The following is a 20875-nucleotide window of genomic DNA, read 5'->3' as shown; positions in this document are numbered from 1 at the left end:
AGTGTGCTAGTGACAAGAAGAGTTTTGAACTAGGTAATAAGGCAAGGAGCATAATAAAGCTGCTACACCTTATTAAAGTCGCTTCATCAAATAACACCACTCTAATACGTCAAAGATTTTACGCTCAAATCATTTTATAATTAATACGCTGGTTCGAACGCTACTGAGTAAAAAATCGTAGGTAATTGGTAGGGAGGGAGGGTGTGGAGGGACCCTAAGGGAGGGAGTGTGGAGGAAGGGTAGGGAGAGTGTGTGTGGAGAAAGGGTAGGGAGAGAGAGTATGGAGGAAGGGTAGAGAGAGTGTGGAGGAAGGGTAGGGAGAGAGTGTGTGGAGAAAGGGTAGGGAGAGAGAGTGTGGAGGAAGGGTAGGGAGAGTGTGTGTGTGGAGAAAGGGTAGGGAGAGAGAGTGTGTGGAGGAAGGGTAGAGAGACAGTGTGTGGAGAAAGGGTAGGGAGAGAGAGTGTGGAGGAAGGGTAGGGAAAGTGTGTGTGGAGAAAGGGTAGGGAGAGAGAGTGTGGAGGAAGGGTAGGGAGAGAGTGTGTGGAGGAAGATTAGGGAGAGAGAGTGTGGAGGAAGGGTAGGGAGAGAGAGTGTGGAGGAAGGGTAGGGAGAGAGTGTGGAGGAAGGGTAGGGAGAGAGTGTGGAGGAAGGGTAGGGAGAGAGAGTGTGGAGGAAGGGTAGGGAGAGAGAGTGTGGAGGAATGGTAGGGAGAGAGAGTGTGGAGGAAGGGTAGGGAGAGAGTGTGGAGGAAGGGTAGGGAGAGAGTGTGGAGTAAGGGTAGGGAGAGTGCGTGGAGGAAGGGTAGGGAGAGTGTGTGGAGGAAGGGTAGGGAGAGAGAGTGTGGAGGAAGGGTAGGGAGAGAGTGTGAAGGGACGGGATAATAAGAACTCAACGCTTGGAAATTATGAGGCCAAACGAGTACATTTTTATTAAGCATTACGTACTTGACCTACAAATCTTTTATGCAGATTTAACCTCTGATAATCCAGTAATGTCAAACACTGTTACTTATTTCCACTGGGGTGCCATTGCCATTCAACATGATGTGTGATAATGTCACCAGAGTTTAGGAACAACCTGGCTGGCTGGAGCTTCATTCCAGCTTCACTAATGCGAACACTAACTCTCCTAGTCCATAAAAACGGACAGTCTCATTTAATCTGCATGCTTGAATCACGATATTCACAAAATCCAAAAATATTCGTGACGTGAAAATGTAGCCAGAGAAATGCTGGCATATATGAGGGAAAATTTCTCTACGTAAACTGAGGCTTAATAACGAATAATTAGTAAATAACTGAAATATCGTGAATGTAAACAAAGCCTTGGTATCACGGGCCGTGAGCTCAACAAAAGGCGTATTTACTAACACTTCATCTGGGGATTTAAGTTTTAGTATCGGTTCAGAAAGGATTAAATAATAATTAATTGAATTATGAAAATAATTGGAGAGTACTATGCCAGAGCGTTGGCTTTGGGAGCGATATTAATTACAGAGATTTAGTATTTTTTAAGCACGTTCACGATGGAGGGAAGAGGGGGGGGGTGAGAATGGTCATATAGCACAAGGGGTGGGACTCGAACTCACGAAAAACCAGTCTTTAAAACTAGCGGAACGATGGGCAGCGCACTGGCCTGCTAGTTTCAAGACTGGCTTGCTCGTTCTGTGATTTGTTTCCAATCGTCTTATTACGATTTCCTGAGTCGAGACAGTCCATTGCTGTGATTTTCTACTACCAGAGGGCAGATCGGAGCTGCTCGAAATTTGAACAGAGTCAATGTCTGTCGAGAGCTACAAACTCCTTCACCCGTGTCCACATAACTGACAAAACTATCTAGAATCAGAGGGGCGACCTGGGAACTTCTTATGCAAAGAAATAGATCCTTTTCTCTGAGCGTCAGAATCTGCTTCGTAACTGACCACAGGTCATATAAACAAACTTATTTTGCGGTGGTCATGTATGTAGATTATTATTAAACAAGGGGCATTATTAAGATAATTATAATCAGGATAAATACCCCGGTTAGGTAGATTTGATTTACGATTATTTTGAATGTTTTGCCACATTAATATCAACAAGCACGTGGTATGATAGTAATCAATTATTAGCTTTGGCTTCAGTCACCAGATTTCTCATTTAACTTTCGTTTACAGGTAACGAGACACCTCGCAGACCACAGAATCTTGGGACAAGCGACGGTCTGGAGTTTTGAGATTCTCTGACCGCGGGTTCAAATCCCGCCCGTGGTATGGCTTGCTAGGGAGTAGTCAGCTGCGAAGACCTTCAAGAGACAGTCAACGAAATTCAAGTAAGTTTTTTCGTGTTGTGAACGAATGACTCTGATTCTGATTCATGGTCCAGTTTTTGCTCTGAAAAATGAGTATGTTCACGACATAAGAAATACTCCAGGGTATATACGGGATGGAAAAAGATAATGTTTGTCAGGTGAAGTGTCTGTAATGAAAGGACACAAATGGGAAACAAGGCTCCAAAGGAACCATTGAGAAATTATAAAGTTTTTCTCACTATAAAGGCAGGGAAGAGGAGAGTGAAGTGTTCCTGTAACCCAGGGAAACACACACACACACACGCACACACACACACACACACACACACACACACACACACTAGCATGTGTATAAGCGTGAGTGCACGTGTTCCGTGGTAATTATAAAACGACAGGAGGGCTGTTTCCACAAGAAACTGCGCACCTCTGTAAGATGAATGGCCCATCGACCCGCGCCGTCGTGAGAAGCAGGTGAAGATCATCAACACGCAGGGATCCAGATGTACCAGAAGGAGCCAACTGTGTGTCTAGAACCCAGCTGTGTACTTTGCAGCCAACTGTGTACGAGGTAGCCAGCCGTGTATGTAAGAGCTATCTATATATAAAAGATCAAAGTGTTTACCAATAGAGAGACTGAGCGCCCTGGTTGCTGTCAACCAATGTTGTTAGAAAACTGTGCTCACTCTCAGATTAATATTCATGAGGGACGCCAGCGAGCTCTGATGGTTGAGTAATTTGGTTCTCACCACCGGAATACCGTGAGAATTATCTCAGAAAAAAAAAACATGCAGAAATTATGCATGACGGGCTATACGGAGTCATGATTTTGTATCTGGGAGAATCTAGCCATGTTGGGAAAGTCAAAATTATGATTCCTATCTACAGTTTACTGCGTTAATTTTTTTAAATATTACTCAACGTCAATTTATTACACTTAATTCTAAATACTTACACTTAATATCTACTTAATACTAAGCCTACAAACAATAATTTATGACCCGTGTGGAAATATTTTCCGTAAGCGTGTTATTACGTTCATGAAAAAGTTGGTTAGTGGGGAAAATTAGGACGTTCGTGATACGTGAAAACTCGTTAAGTTCATCTCGACAAATGATAATTAATTTACGGAAGAGGGAGGGGGGGGGCAACAGCTGGAATTTGTGGCCTTTAAGAATTATGCTAATTTAGCTTCACAGAGGTTTAACACCCTTCAAGAAATGGTGTATACTAAATAGGTTTTCAGCTTTCCATCATATAGGGTAACGAAATGTTTCTCTACATAAATAAATGGGGCCTTTTATACCATTTTTTTACAAAGAATAACACAGAAACCTCCATTAGTTGATGGCGCTGATTCAAATATTTCTTCGCTTTTATTATCTAGAACAGGAAAACAGATATGTTGATAGAAATTCTCTTTCACATTAGCCACACTCCTGAGGGCGCAGGGCTGTCTGACGCAGAGGTCGTCTCTTAAGACCTCTCATTGTTCTTCCTCTTCCTTCTCTTTTCCTCCCAGTGCTCGTCCAAGAATCCCTCCCGACATTTAGGTGACCGATCAATAACCATTACCCAGAGAGCTCTTCCGGCCGGTCCACGCAGCCTTTGGTAAACCTTCGGCGGAGGGGATGAAAAAAACCACGGCGTCTCTGTCCCAACCCACTTAACACAAGCATGACCCTCTGCACGTTTCATGGGTTTCAAACTTTGACTACCTCTCACTCTTCTTGCCTCACACTTAACCTTTTTCACACCATTTGACTTAAACTTCTCATACACTTACCTCTTCTGCCTCACACATCTTCGTGCAAAAACAGGTACAAACTTGAGACCAAGTTTTTGTTAGGGCAACGGTTTGTTATGTGCAAAGTATAATCAAGCCATACAAAGGTTACAGTTAACATGAATATATTTTCTCCAAAAGTGGAAATATGTAAAGTCTCTGTTGAGATGAGATTTCTCATGGTTGATGATCGTTCTATCAACCTCACAATTCCCACTTACACATCTGCTTAATACTTTCCATTAACAAATTCTTTATGCCTCATACTTCACCTTTGCACCATCTACATTACATAAGTCATAGAGACACACTTCACCTGCCTCACATCATCTGGTGTGAGGCTTCATGGTGCTCCCTAGAGAGAGCAATATAGAAATCAGCGAGTAGTACATCAAAAGACAAAACCTACGGAGTTTCTCGTACAAGCAAGTGAACAATGACTGCATAGTGATCTGTTGTTTTGTGAAAGTGAAAATAAGAAACAAAGAGAACCCATAAGACCAATATACAGGAGAGGTGACTACGACGGAACGAGATGATTTATCAGAAACACAGTGGAATAATGAGCACTTCCAACAAGCTACCAAAAATAATACGGCTTTTTCATCCAGTGGTGCTGTAGAGGTTATACAAGTTTGTACCACACTGACTCTTGGTATCTCCTTTTAGATGGCGCATTTTGATGATTGAACTTTATGTTAATTTCGACTCGCATATAAAATAATTCCAACTCACTCCTACACCTCTCCAATTTACACCTCTTTCCCACACCTCTTCCAAGCCTCTCAAATTTTCTCTCATACCCGTCTAACACATTCCCACACTTCTTCCACACTCGCACCTCTCACATTAACTCACCCCCACACCATTTCCACATCTTATTACCTCACCCTTCGCTCCCCTTTAACTCACTCCCACACCACTGTCACACCCCTCCATCTCACACCACTTCCCCGCCACTCTCACAATCCCCCATTACCTCTCATTTCACTCACACTCTCTTAATTAACCGCTAAATGCCTCCAACTTGCTCCATCATAAACATTTCCATTAAAACCTTCCAATATATATTTTTCCACAAGCTCATTCTTAAAAACGAATATTTATGATAGGAAACTACTCAGCACATTTATATTTTTAATATTTCCCCCCATCAGACTTTTCAATATTTTTATCAAATTTTCCTCTCCATTTTGACATTCAAATTACTTTATAATAAATTTACAATTTTAGTTTCTATTTTTTTTCGTCAGCTTTCTCAAGTATTCTAAGAATGTATTTCTTTCTTCATGTGAATAATTTGTTGTTTTGGTAAATACCTGTATGAGTTTTATATTTAATACATGACACTCGTTAGTCAATCTTAAAAAACCTTATATCTCTCATATATATATATATATATATATATATATATATATATATATATATATATATATATATATATATATATATATATATATATATATATATATATATATATGCAAAACAACCACTCTGAAAGAATGGAGAAATTCCAATCGCTTTCGTGACTACTCACATTATCAAGGAACTAGGTTCCTTGATAATGTGAGTAGTCACGAAAGCACTTGGAATTTCTCTATTCTTTCAGAGTGGTTGTTTTGCATATTTTGAAATCACCTGTTTACTGTGATCTTATTGCATATATATATATATATATATATATATATATATATATATATATATATATATATATATATATATATATATATATATATATATATATATATATATATATATGTATAATGTCGTGCCGAATAGGCAGAACTTGCGATCTTGACTTAAATAGCAACGCTCATCTTGCCATATAGGACAAGTGAAAATTTGTGTATGCAATAATTTCGCCAAAATCATTCTGAACCTAACGAAAAAAATGTATTTCACTGTGTTTGTTTAGTATTAAATTACTGTAAGCAAATCTAAAATATATTTAGCTGGGATAGGCTAAAATAAATTGTTCGTGTTATAATAAGGTTAGGTAAGTTTTCTAAGATTCTTTTGGTGCAAAATTAAAAATTTTTACATTAACATTATTGAAAAAATATATATCTTTAAACTTATAAGAGAAAATTTTAGAAAGGACTTAATTTTAAATGAGTTCTTGCTAATTGACCAGTTTTACATATTCGGCACGACATATATATATATATATATATATATATATATATATATATATATATATATATATATATATGCAATAAGATCACAGTGAACAGGTGATTTCAAAATATGCAAAACAACCACTCTGAAAGAACAGAGAAATTCCAAGTGCTTTCGTGACTACTCACATTATCAAGGAACTATGAAAGTGAAGCATCCAAGGAAGCTATATAAGGGGTCCGGCCAGCACCTCACTATGGGATCTGATAGTGAGGTGCTGGCCGGACCCCTTATATAGCTTCCTTGGATGCTTCACTTTCATAGTTCCTTGATAATGTGAGTAGTCACGAAAGCGCTTGGAATTTCTCTATTCTTTCAGAGTGGTTGTTTTGCATATATATATATATATATATATATATATATATATATATATATATATATATATATATATATATATATATATATATATATATATATATTTATATTTAACAAGTTGGCCGTCTCTCACCGAGGCAGGGTGACCCAAAAAGAAAGAAAATCCCCAAAAAGAAAATACTTTCATCATTCAACACTTTCACCTCACTCATACATAATCACTGTTTTTGCAAAGGTGCTCAGAACACAACAGTTTAAAAGCATATACGTATAAAGATACACAACATACCCCTCCAAACTGCTAATATCCCGAACCCCTCCTTTAGAGTGCAGGCATTGTACTTCCCATTTCCAGGACTCAAGTCCGGCTATATAAAAATAAACGGTTTCCCTGAATCCCTCCACTAAATATTACCTTGCTCACACTCCAAGAGCTCGTCAGGTCCCAAATACCATTCGTCTCCATTCACGCCTATCGAACACGCTCACGCACGCCTGCTGGAAGTCCAAGCCCTTCGCCCACAAAACCTCCCTTACCCCTTCCTTCCAACCTTTTCGAGGACGACCCCTAACCCGCCTTCATTCCCCTACAGATTTAAACGCTCTCCATGTCATTCTACTTTGATTCTCTCTCTCTAAATGGCCAAACCACCTCAACAACCCCTCTTCAGGCCTCTGACTAATACTTTTATTAACTCCACACCTTCTTCTAATTTCCACACTCCGAATTTTCTGCATAATATTTACACCACACATTGCCCTTAGACAGACAGGAGATGGGTGATGTTTAAATGTGCTTGGATACTTGGGAGTTGACCTGTCCGTAGATGTGTCTACGAAAGATGAGGTGAGTTATTGAACTGACGAGGGGGAGAGTGGGTGGTATATTAAGGTTATGTGTGGATAAACAACCTTAGCCATGGAGGCAAAAAATGGAAAATGTACCAGTGTATAACCGTACCAACATTTTTGATGTGGGTGCGCAGTATGGGTTTTTAACATTCCAGCGGGAAGGAGGCTGGATATAGTGAACATGTCATGTTTGACAATGTAGTGTGCAGGGTGTATATCACTCCTTCAGTGTGCGCCACACTTCTTGCATTCCATCCATAACTAGCCTCAAGCCTGGTAGCTTATTGACAACTAGGTGTTGCGACCCCGGCTCTGTATAAAGGAGAAACTGCTAGTTGTAAATGTCAACCAATTAGGATAAGAGGTTGAGCTCCAGGCTAGTTGACCTTGTACCTACACCCAGGTCTGGAAGTCAGTCTCTCACTAGCTTCAGGCTGATTAACACGTACCTAGTTCTGTCTCTGTATGATTGTATGAGCCATTGTCAGTAAGCACACTCGTTCTTCCTCTCTTATCACATCATTCATAGTATGGTATCTTCTAAGTTTACTAATATACCGTAAGTGGTGGGAATATACAGGAACTCGAAAAATAACCTCTTGTTAATTTCATTTAATCGCCCCCTGCTGTTATTACATATTCTTGCCTAGGTTCCACAGACAGTCTAACAGTACCTGTGTTCGTAATAGCTGGCAATATATGATGCGAATATTATGCAGAAAATTTGGATTCAAATAGCGGAGAACGGGGTTGAGGTGGTTTGGACATTTAAAAAAGAGGGAGCAAATTAGGATGCCTAGAAGGGCATATAATTTATCTGGAATGATGGGAAGTCGTGATAGGGATCGTCCAAGGAAGAGTTGGCGTCAGGGAAGAAAGGGTCTGAGTGTTAGGGGACTGAATATCTAACAGGCTTGTATGAGCGTGTTAAGGGTGAGTACAGGCAAGTTTTTTTTTTTGTGAATTGACGTGCGGTAGGATTGTGACTATTAACGAAGGGATTCTTGAAAACCGGTTAGTTGAACCTGAGTCATTAAGGTGAGGAGTAAAATGCCTGCATTCTGGAAGGGTGGGTGTGTTGCAGTTCAGAGGGTCATCTGAGCGGTGATGTCAGCACGTTTTTGGCAAAACAGTGACTGAATGAATGACGGTGAAAATAATTTTTTTTTTTTGGGTCATCTGACCTCAGTGGAAGACGGCCGGTGTGTCAAGAAAGAGAAAGAGAGGAGGTAGGAATCAGAGGGGATTAAAGGATATGAATGCAGAGGGCAGGAAATGGCTGGTGGCTGGCTCCCAGATTCTTGTTTTACATTACCCCCAATGCATACGCCGACGCCAGGTGACATGTGTTCATAGTCCCTACACTTCAAACACAGAAAAACATGTTTTTCTTGTTGCTGGATGAAAGTGTTTGCCTGGATTTTTTTTCTCTGAAGAAAGTTCATTAGCATAGTAATAACACTGACGGTCTTACTCCACTTTCCGCAGAGTAAATTGAATATTCATGGACTTCTTGCCAGAAACAATCTTTGGGAAAACCTTTGAACTTCTCTCTTTCAGATTACCCTTCAAAATGAGTGCTCAGCTCAAATAAGAAAAGGAACGACGCTCTCTTATGTCTTGGGAAAAACATCTATGTAGTGTGTTCACTGTTGTTGGTGTAATATACGTGACTACAGTGTCTAAGACAATGTAACCACAATACATGATACTAACTATTTAATTCGTAGTAGGTACCCACTGAGAGAAATTATATGAAATACCGATACTATGAAAATACTGAGTGATTTGAAAAACAAATCATAGCACAGGCGGGCTTTGAACTCGCTGTTAGTGAGTCGTAAAACTCCAGACCGTGTCATTACTATCTCGTGAGTCACTTGGAAAGCCTCACCACCACGTGGGCGGAACATTGTTAGCAAAGGATCTCAATACACTTCATTTGCGTCTGTTTCCATATCTGACTAACATCTTTAAACACCTGATTGGCGTGTCCGGTGCACTTAAGTAGTATTACAATTAGCTTTAATGCCTGTCATTAAAAAGTTCTCTAAACCTGCTCACAGTTGTCTTAAAAATTTTGCAAAAATTATTTTTATTTATCATAGATTAGATAGATTTTAACACCGAAGTGGCTAGTTTTCTGTGCATCCCACATCCATCCTGTGGACGGTAGCGCAGGAGCATATGGATACACAAAAGGCCTAGGAACTAGGCCCCTAAAGGGTTACAGGTGTACATTTGGATTTATATCTACAGTTCACTTATTTGTTACAAGCAAATTTAGGAAATTTGCTTAGTATATCTGGTATCTTATTTTCATTAATAAGATATCTTGACATGTCACATAGGTTATTATACTATCTCTATATTCCTCAAATAGATAATTAAACACAGTGTTCATGATAGTGACCATATGCCTGGCAACATTATTAACATTTAGTTTGATCATCATCTGTCTCCCAAACTGCCAGAAGTACTTGTAACCAAGCCTAAGCCTGGCCACTACAACATCAGTCAGTGTTCACATTGCATGTTGCTCCATAAACATACTTATCTACGTTCATGTTATCATAGTGGGTTATAGATCTATGTACTCAGGCTTCTAATTGCATACCTATAATATGTGTGTGTCTAGCATTAGGAATAATATTAGGAGAATAAATTTATTATGGGGAAGTGCTAAACCCGTATGATCATACAGCACATAATGCGAGGCAAGCACTGTTTATCCAAGGAAGTGAAGGGTTGATGCAATACCTTGGATCTAGAGCTCTTCACCAGCATCGAGCTCCCCATACCCCTAATGAAGGGTATTTTTACATAAAGTACACTTCTCCTAAACCCCTTGTAACGTACTCACACCCCTTAAATGCCCACAAGCCTCCAACTCCCGCAACTCTCCAACTCTCTCCCACCCCATTACGCACGTAATATACACTAGGCTACTATGCTAAAACCACGAAAATAGTACAATAATCTTATCAGGTGTCTTGTTTTATCTCCCACTGCATAATAGAAGCAGCTCTGAGTTGGTTCAAATAACCGGGAGCCGCCAGACCTCTGTTCTTTTTTAGCAACTGAATACTCAGTGTTGTGAATACTCAGCTGAAACTTTCAAATATTCTCTGTATTGTGATGGTGAGGAACAACTTTAATACCATTCTGCCTACAAAGTAAATCTTCAAAGCTTCTCTTAAATGAATGAAACATTGATGTAATTCATTTTGAGGAGAGTTTCGCAACTTTCTCTCTTTGTCGATGCATCTGAAGCCTTTGACAAAGTTGTACTCACGAAGCTCTTTCGTGAAACACTAAATGAAACATCCATCCACGTAAACCATCCCATTTTTTCCATGTACTTTGGTCTCTTGTTTGAAGATAAAAGAGGTAACAGAACAACTTTGAGAGTGAGTACAACGTCTGACGGATTATATTATGTAATTATATTTAAAACATTAAAATACTGGATGGGCATTGGTGCTTTAATCTCACTTCTGATAACTTCATTGCTTTTAAAAATCATATTTTCCCAGTTTAAACATTTATATTTTTTCCACTAACATTGTTACAGTGGAATGAAAACGACACTCAGTCTATTACTCCATGAAGACACAAAATAAATAAAACAGATATTACACGAAGAGATGATTTAATCTGCCTTTTTTCTCTCTCAAAATTTATTATAGTAGTTTGTTTTATTACTGGAATATCGTCTAACTTGTTCAACCCAAGTAAACAATATAGTGGAATGAAAGAAGTGTCGACATATAAAGCAAAACAACATTTTCAGAATAAACTTTCACATGACGTTTCGCTCACACAAGGGATATATCGTCAGTACATGGCACATTGCCACAAGAAACCGTAAACAACATGGTGAGGTAAAGGCAGGGTTTTTCAGTAATGGATGACTGGCAAGGTAATTTATAATAGTGGTCAAAAGTGTATATTTGCTGCCTTGCGAGAGTGTAATATGGAGCCGGGTAGAACATTTGCCATCTTTTCATTTTCACAACCCTCCCCCCCCCAAAAAAAAAAAAATCTGTAATCAGGTTGAATTTAAACCGTAAATTTTCTGTTTGCGGTTAAGCAAACAAAAGAGCTTGATATAATTTGAGTAGCAGTATCAGCGGTGATCTAGAGGACTTTAAGTTAAATATAACGCTACGAGGTATGGAAATCTTCAGATCTAGATCTTACATACGTCTCCCTGCGTCATCAGGAGATATGCAATGTTGTAAGAGTAGCAACAGGTGGTGTGAGAAGAGGTTTTCTCAGAGTAAAGTAGTGTGGCATCACCACGCTACCTTACTCTGATAAAACTACCTCTCATGCCACCTGTTGCTACTTTTGGGATATTGCATAGCACCTGATGATGGAAGGAGATGCGTGAAAGATCTTCATCTGAAGATTTCCATCCCTCGTGGCTTGTCTTTGCATAGCTGCACTGAACCACTATGAAAATACTTCTGGGGGCATCTCTGATGCCCACAGGGTCGATTAGGTTTCTGTCCAGGACGGATCGAAACATCATCATAAGGCGCCTCTCCTACTTGCGAATTTTTGGTAAATTTTTAAAGCCACTTTATTGTGACTATATAATCTGATGACTGAGTATTATGAGTTTTGTAGAAAATGAATAGAGATTTCTTGTCATTTTTCTCCATTTGGGGGGGGGGGAGATTGCTATTGATTAGCAAATAATACAAGTCTTCCAAAATGATGGAAAATAAATTTTTGATTGTGTTCTGATGGATAGAAGAGCGAGGGGTGAGAGGAGTGGTGGGGGGGGGGGAGTGTTGACTGTGTGTGAGCGGCTGTGTTTATCCTGTTTCCCTACCCCACTCTCACTACCCTCCAAGCGCCATTAATTATCCCCTGGCCCAGTGTGTGTGTGTGTTTGGGTGGGTGTGTGTGTGTGTGTGTTTTTGGGTGGGTGGGCGTGTGTGGGTGGGTGGGTGAGTTTGTGTGTGTGTGTGTACTCACCTAATTGTGGTTGCAGGGGTCGAGACTCGGCTCGTGTGTGTTTGGGTGTGTGTGTGTGTTTGGGTGTGTGTGTGTGTGTTTGGGTGTATGTGTGTTTGGGTGGGGGTGTGTTTGGGTGGGTGTGTGTTTGGGTGGGTGTGTGTGTGTGTTTGGGTTATTATGTGCGTGTAACATGTCTGAATTAGCTCCTTATAGACAAAACTGACGAATCCAAGATCTCCCTATAGAAGAAGACTTAGAAGGTAACTTATGGCTATCATACATTCTCCTTCACTATGTTATCTTGTCTAGACATCTCATTACCCTTGACACCAGGCAATAAAATCACTGCATTGGCAGGAGCAGTGAGGAATATTTCTCCATCATGTCTAGGAAGGTGCCTCCATCATATCTATTGAGGGAAATGTTACCATTATGTTCATTTATTGCGCCATCTTCTCGTGCCTCACACCCACTGTTCTCTCCGGACATTATTCTCACAATTTTTCACGATTATGTGCCTGCTCCTCCTCCTATACGCTTGTATGTCACTGTCTCTTACCACGGCGGCCGCTGCTGCGCTCCTGCCTCACGTCTGAAAATTTCTCCTATCTGTTACTAGTACATGTATTGTAAATCTCCTGACGACGCACGAGAGGGCGAAAGGTCATGAGCTAAAGATGTATATATATATATATATATATATATATATATATATATATATATATATATATATATATATATATATATATATAGGGATGGAACTTTCAAGCTCAAGATCTTTCGCACTCTGTGCGTCGTCAGGAGCAAGGATAGCAACGGACAGTAGGGGTAAACATTCTGTCTAAATCAAAGTAGAAGAGTAAAGCGTCGGGCCATGTCACAGTCTAGTGACATGGCCCGACGCTTTACGATTCTGCCTTGCCTTCTTTGATAAAAGCAGAGTTTTTCTTCGTCGCTAACATTCTGTTTTGAAAATCATTGGTCTCGACCTTTTTGCATCTCCCACAAAGAGCGTTCTCAAAAACGTTCTGCCTTCGCTGATTTACCTCATCCCACTAAGAAAAGAAAAATGAATTTAATATGTTAGCATCTGGAAGAAGACGGTTATAAAACATTTAAAAAACCGCTGTAACTTTCTGTGACGGTGTAGTTGTTAGTCTCGGTGTGCGACCTTAAAGAGGAGCTCCTCATTAAACCCCTTCATTAATCTTTCCCAGGTCGGCGAGCTTCCACCTGAGGTTCTTGGAATGCCTCCGTGAAAGGAACAGATTTCCGCTTGATATCTGTCTCGTGGAGTCTTCCCTCGTTTCAATCATTTTTCACTTTTCCTCTTTGATCCCGCTTGTCGTGTTTATTTCGATTTTCCTGTGTGTGTGCGTGTGTGTGTGTGTGTGTGTGTGTGTGTGTGTGTGTGTGTGTGTGTGTGTGTGTGTGTGTGTGTGTGTGTGTGTGTGTGTGTGTGTTGGAATGTAAGCAGGGTAATATTTTGTGAAGGGATTCAGGGAAACCGGTTAGCCGGACTTGAGTCCTGGAAATGGGAAGTACAATGCCTGCACTTTAAAGGAGGGGTTTGGGACATTAGTAGTTTGGAGAGACTTCTAAACTGTCGTATCTGAGCGCCTCTGCAAAGACAGTGATTATGTATGAGTGATGGTGAAAGTGTTGAATAATGATGAAAGCCTTTTCTTTTCGGGTCACCCTGCCTCAGTGGGACATGGCCGACGTGTTTATATATATATATATATATATATATATATATATATATATATATATATATATATATATATATATATAGATATATATATATATTAACACACTGGCCGATTCCCACCAAGGCAGGGTGGCCCGAAAAAGAAAAACTTTCACCATCATTCACTCCATCACTGTCTTGCCAGAAGGGTGCTTTACACTACAGTTTTTAAACTGCAACATTAACACCCCTCCTTCAGAGTGCAGGCACTGTACTTCCCATCTCCAGGACTCAAGTCCGGCCTGCCGGTTTCCCTGAACCCCTTCATAAATGTTACTTTGCTCACACTCCAACAGCACGTCAAGTATTAAAAACCATTCGTCTCCATTCACTCCTATCAAATACGCTCACGCACGCCTGCTGGAAGTCCAAGCCCCTCGCACACAAAACCTCCTTTACCCCCTCCCTCCAACCTTTCCTAGGCCGACCCCTACCCCGCCTTCCTTCCAATACAGACTGATACACTCTTGAAGTCATTCTGTTTCGCTCCATTCTCTCTACGTGTCCGAACCACCTCAACAACCCTTCCTCAGCCCTCTGGACAACAGTTTTGGTAATCCCGCACCTCCTCCTAACTTCCAAACTACGAATTCTCTGCATTATATTCACAAAACACATTGCCCTCAGATATGACATCTCCACTGCCTCCAGCCTTCTCCTCGCTGCAACATTCATCACCCATGCTTCACACCCATATAAGAGTGTTGGTAAAACTATACTCTCATACATTCCCCTCTTTGCCTCCAAGGACAAAGTTCTTTGTCTCCACAGACTCCTAAGTGCACCACTCACCCTTTTCCCCTCATCAATTCTATGATTCACCTCATCCTTCATAGACCCATCCGCTGACACGTCCACTCCCAAATATCTGAATACATTCACCTCCTCCATACTCTCTCCCTCCAATCTGATATCCAATCTTTCATCACCTAATATTTTCGATATCCTCATAACCTTACTCTTTCCTGTATTCACCTTTAATTTTCTTCTTTTGCACACCCTACCAAATTCATCCACCAATCTCTGCAACTTCTCTTCAGAATCTCCCAAGAGCACAGTGTCATCAGCAAAGAGCAACTGTGACAACTCCCACTTTATGTGTGATTCTTTATCTTTTAACTCCACGCCTCTTGTCAAGACCCTCGCATTTACTTCTCTTACAACCCCATCTATAAATATATTAAACAACAACAGTGACATCACACATCCTTGTCTAAGGCCTACTTTTACTGGGAAATAATTTCCCTCTTTCCTATGTACTCTAACTTGAGCCTCACTATCCTCGTAAAAACTCTTCACTGCTTTCAGTAACCTACCTCCTACACCATACACCTGCAACATCTGCCACATTGCCCCCCTATCCACCCTGTCATACGCCTTTTCCAAATCCATAAATGCCACAAAGACCTCTTTAGCCTTATCTAAATACTGTTCACTTATATGTTTCACTGTAAACACCTGGTCCACACCCCCCCCCCCTACCTTTCCTAAAGCCTCCTTGTTCATCTGCTATCCTATTCTCAGTCTTACTTTTAATTCTTTCAATAATAACTCTACCATACACTTTACCAGGTATACTCAACAGACTTATCCCCCTATAATTTTTGCACTCTCTTTTGTCCCCTTTGCCTTTATACAAAGGAACTATGCATGCTCTCTGCCAATCTCTAGGTACCTTACCCTCTTCCATACATTTATTAAATAATTGCACCAACCACTCCAAAACTATATCCCCACCTGCTTTTAACATTTCTATCTTTATCCCATCAATCCCGGCTGCCTTACCCCCTTTCATTTTACCTACTGCCTCACGAACTTCCCCCACACTCACAACTGGCTCTTCCTCACTCCTACAAGATGTTATTCCTCCTTGCCCTATACACGAAATCACAGCTTCCCTATCTTCATCAACATTTAACAATTCCTCAAAATATTCCCTCCATCTTCCCAATACCTCTAACTCTCCATTTAATAACTCTCCTCTCCTATTTTTAACTGACAAATCCATTTGTTCTCTAAGCTTCCTTAACTTGTTAATCTCACTCCAAAACTTTTTCTTATTTTCAACAAAATTTGTTGATAACATCTCACCCACTCTCTCATTTGCTCTCTTTTTACATAGCTTCACCACTCTCTTAACCTCTCTTTTTCTCCATATACTCTTCCCTCCTTGCATCACTTCTACTTTGTAAAAACCTCTCATATGCTAACTTTTTCTCCCTTACTACTCTCTTTACATCATCATTCCACCAATCGCTCCTCTTCCCTCCCGCTGTTTATATCTTTCCCTAACTGCCTCCTCTTTTAGTTTATAAACCTTCACCTCTCTCTTCCCTGATGCTTCTATTCTCCTTGTATCCCATCTACCTTTTACTCTCAGTGTAGCTACAACTAGAAAGTGATCTGATATATCTGTGGCCCCTCTATGAACATGTACATCCTGAAGTCTACTCAACAGTCTTTTATCTACCAATACATAATCCAACAAACTACTGTCATTTCGCCCTACATCATATCTTGTATACTTATTTATCCTCTTTTTCTTGAAATATGTATTACCTATAACTAAACCCCTTTCTATACAAAGTTCAATCAAAGGGCTCCCATTATCATTTACACCTGGCACCCCAAACTTACCTACCACACCCTCTCTAAAAGTTTCTCCTACTTTAGCATTCAGGTCCCCTACCACAATTACTCTCTCACTTGGTTCAAAGGCTCCTATACATTCACTTAACTTCTCCCAAAATCTCTCTCTCTCCTCTGCATTCCTCTCTTCTCCAGGTGCATACACGCTTATTATGACCCACTTCTCGCATCCAACCTTTACTTTAATCCACATTATTCTTGCATTTACACATTCATATTCTCTTTTCTCCTTCCATAACTGATCATTCAACATTACTGCTACCCCTTCCTTTTCTCTAACTCTCTCAGATACTCCAGATTTAATCCCATTTATTTCCCCCCACCGAAACTCCCCTACCCCCTTCAGCTTTGTTTCGCTTAGGGTACCCCCTTCAGCTTTGTTTCGCTTAGAGCCAGGACATCCAACTTCTTTTCATTCATAACATCAGCAATCATCTGTTTCTTGTCATCCGCACTACATCCACGCACATTCAAGCATCCCAGTTTTATAAAGTTTTTCTTCTTCTCTTTTTTAGTAAATGTCTACAGGAGAAGGGGTTACTAGCCCATTGCTCCCGGCATTTTAGTCGCCTCATACGACACGCATGGCTTACGGAGGAAAGATTCTTTTCCACTTCCCCATGGACAATAGAAGAAATAAAGAAGAACAAGAGCTATTTAGAAAAAGGAGAAAAACCTAGATGTATGTATATATATATGCATATGCATGTCTGTGAAGTGTGACCAAAGTGTAAGTTGGAGTAGCAAGATATCCCTGTTATCTCTCTCTCTCTCTCTCTCTCTCTATATATATATATATATATATATATATATATATATATATATATATATATATATATATATATATATATATATATAATGTATATTAATCAGTAGCCACATTGCGACCAGCCGAGGATTCGAACTTGTTGTTTTAGCCCGCCTCATGGTGAGCAAAAATTCCACGACGCTGTAACCCACGGGACCATGCAATCCTACAAGAATCGCTCACCCAGCAGAGCTAGGTGTTGCACCGTGATCCGAGGACATACAATGGTTTGGGTGCTTCAGAGCTAATTTCATCCTCCTCTCCGTTTGGTGTACTAGCCTCCACGAGCAGTATATATAGTATTGTAACCACGAGCAAGTGGTACTTAATCAATAACAACACTACGACTAGCCGAGAATTCGAACCCGTGTTGTTTCAGCCCGCCTCATGGCGAGCAAAAATTCCATGGGTTGTATGGTCCCGTGGGTTAGTGTGTAACCACACGTGTGTGTAACCACACGTGTGTGTAACCACATGTGTGTGTAACCACATGTGTGTGTAACCACATGTGTGTGTAACCACGTGTGTGTGTAACCACATGTATGCGTAACCACGTGTGTGTGTAACCACGTGTGTGTGTAACCACGTGTGTGTGTAACCACGTGTGTGTGTAACCACGTGTGTGTGTAACCACGTGTGTGTGTAACCACGTGTGTGTGTAACCACGTGTGTGTGTAACCACGTGTGTGTGTAACCACATGTGTGTGTAACCACGTGTGTGTGTAACCACATGTGTGTGTAACCACGTGTGTGTGTAACCACGTGTGTGTGTAACCACGTGTGTGTGTAACCACGTGTGTGTGTAACCACGTGTGTGTGTAACCACATGTGTGTGTAACCACGTGTGTGTGTAACCACATGTGAAACCACATGTGTGTGTAACCACATGATGTGTGTGTGTAACCACATGATGTGTGTGTGTAGCCACATGATGTGTGTGTGTAGCCACATGATGTGTGTGTGTAGCCACATGATGTGTGTGTAGCTACATGATGTGTGTAGCCACATGATGTGTGTGTGTAACCACATGATGTGTGTGTAACCACATGATGTGTGTGTAACCACATGATGTGTGTGTGTAACCACATGATGTGTGTGTGTAGCCACATGATGTGTGTGTAGCCACATGATGTGTGTTTATAACCACATGAAAGCGCTCTGGTTTTATTTTCTATTTTCACTGTGGGAGTTTCTCACACACACACACACACACACACACACACACACACACACACACAGGCTCAACATGCCTTTTATAGAGAAGCCTTTTTTAGGCTTCAGAAAAAGCTTTTTTGACGCTGATATAAAATGGAGATCGGAAGGTAAATCCTGTAAGTGTTATAAAAACTGAACAGAGAGAATAGTAAAAACAAGCGAATGTAAAAGAAAGAACCGGACGATGAAAATGGAACGAAAGGAAAAGGATTAGAAAGGGAGACAAGAGAGTACATTTATTTTATCCCCTGCTGTCCACTAAACCCTTATGGATCACACACACAATATGCACACCGTGAGCAGCTCTAGGCTGTTTTAAATGACCCCTTAAGGGAGGTTCCTTGATGCTGGTGAGGGGCTCTTGATCTGTGCTCCAGTTCCATGGATAATCCTACGGGTTTAGCGCTTCCCCATGATTATAATAATATTTTAAATAAGGGATTCCATGTAGTTATTCAGAATGCTCAGAACATGCCAGATAGAGGTGCCTGTGCGTGGCACAAGAGCGTGGAAAGGAAGGAAGGAGGGAAGGATGGGGGAAAGAGAAGGGAGAAAGGGAGGAGTAGTTGGGAAGGGAAAGACGAACGATCAGTGGGATAACAAGGGAACTAACAACTGAAGAATTATTGTTAAGCCTGAGCTGGTCTATGGTGTTCTATTTATTTATATTGTCTGACATCTGATAGGTACTGTCAAACACCTGTACCTTCTGTCTAGCACCCGTTTTAATAACACCACTACCTTCTGTCTAACACCGGTATCTTCTGTCTATCACCCATTCCTTCTAACTCCTGTTCCTTCTAACACTTTTCCTTCACTGCTTTCTAGCACAGGTACCTTCTGTCTAGCACTCGTACCTTCTGTCTGACTCCCATTCCTTCCAATACCTGTTCCTTCTAACACCCGTTCCTTCTAACACCCGTTCTTTCTAACACCCTTGTCTTCTGTCAAACACCGATAATTACGGTAATACTCGTGTTATCTTTCTGCCGCCTATAAATACTAGTCTAACGCGAGTATCATCTGTCTAACGCTTGCATGTACAATTTAACACCTGTATATTTTGTCTAACATCCAGGCATTTGTCTGGCTGTGAGTAAGTGTTAGGTGTGAGTTAGTGGGTGTGCATGTGTGGGTGTAAGTCAGTGGGTGTGTATGTGTGAGTGTGAGTGTGAATAAGCATGCTGATGGGGGTACAGATCCCACGGTCGGCGTCATGGGATCACTACCCATGACAAGAGCTGGCTGGTGCAACAGCCATGTGGCTGCCAGCTACATGTTACCACACACTCGTATTACTGTTATTATTGTTATTTGATATTATTATTATTATTGTTATTATTATCATTATTTATTAATATAATTATTTATTATACTATTTTAGTTCATTGGATCAAGAGCCCTTAATTGGAATTAGGATAATCACAGTCCACTTCCAAAGGGTCCAATTCCTGGACCTTTTGGAAATGTTATCTGTTTTAGGACCTTTTGGAGGTGCTGATCTCCAGCTCCTTGACCTCTTGAAAGTGTTGATCTCCAGCTCTTGGACCTCATGGAAGGATGACGCTATATCACATAGATAATTCACATAATCGTCTACGTGTTAGAAGTTTATGCCGCACTCTGTACTGCTTCTTTGCTTGAGTTAGGTAAAGAGAACTCGGGTTATGCGATACTGGGATACCTTCCTCAGATCACTGAAATGCAGAACTTACGGTTGTGGGATACGAGGGATTCCTCTCTCTGATCAATGAATTACATTGGGCTGGGCTTATGGGATATGGGGATGCTTTTATAATATCTTGTACATGTATCTGCAGATACATGTACAAGGTATACAGACCAAAGATGACAACAATGACATACTACTATATAGAAAGCCGCTTGTTATGCAGAGCATTTCGGGCAAATTAGGTCAGTTTTGTCCCCAGGCTGCAACCCACACCAGTCGACTAACACCCAGGTACCTGTTTTACTGCTAGGTGAACAGGGACAGCAGGTGTCTTAAGGAAACAAGTCCTAATATTGCCACCCGTACCGGAATCGAACCACGGACCTCAGTGTG

General features: G+C 40.7%; 1 protein-coding gene across 1 annotated transcript in view; it reads left to right on the top strand.

Annotated features, from left to right (window-relative positions):
* LOC128696851 (allatostatin-A receptor) overlaps positions 1-20875 on the top strand; it is a 307199-nt gene that overhangs the window by 113783 nt on the left and 172541 nt on the right. Inside the window, exon 2 of the mRNA XM_070096192.1 lies at positions 2156-2310. The gene's annotated coding sequence lies outside the window, so the exon portion shown is untranslated. The remainder of the gene's footprint in view (positions 1-2155; positions 2311-20875) is intronic.

The sequence above is a fragment of the Cherax quadricarinatus genome, chromosome 52, assembly GCF_038502225.1.
Source record: "Cherax quadricarinatus isolate ZL_2023a chromosome 52, ASM3850222v1, whole genome shotgun sequence".
Taxonomy (NCBI): domain Eukaryota; kingdom Metazoa; phylum Arthropoda; class Malacostraca; order Decapoda; family Parastacidae; genus Cherax; species Cherax quadricarinatus.
Note: the sequence above shows the minus strand (reverse complement) of the source record. Positions and strands in the feature narration are given on the sequence as shown.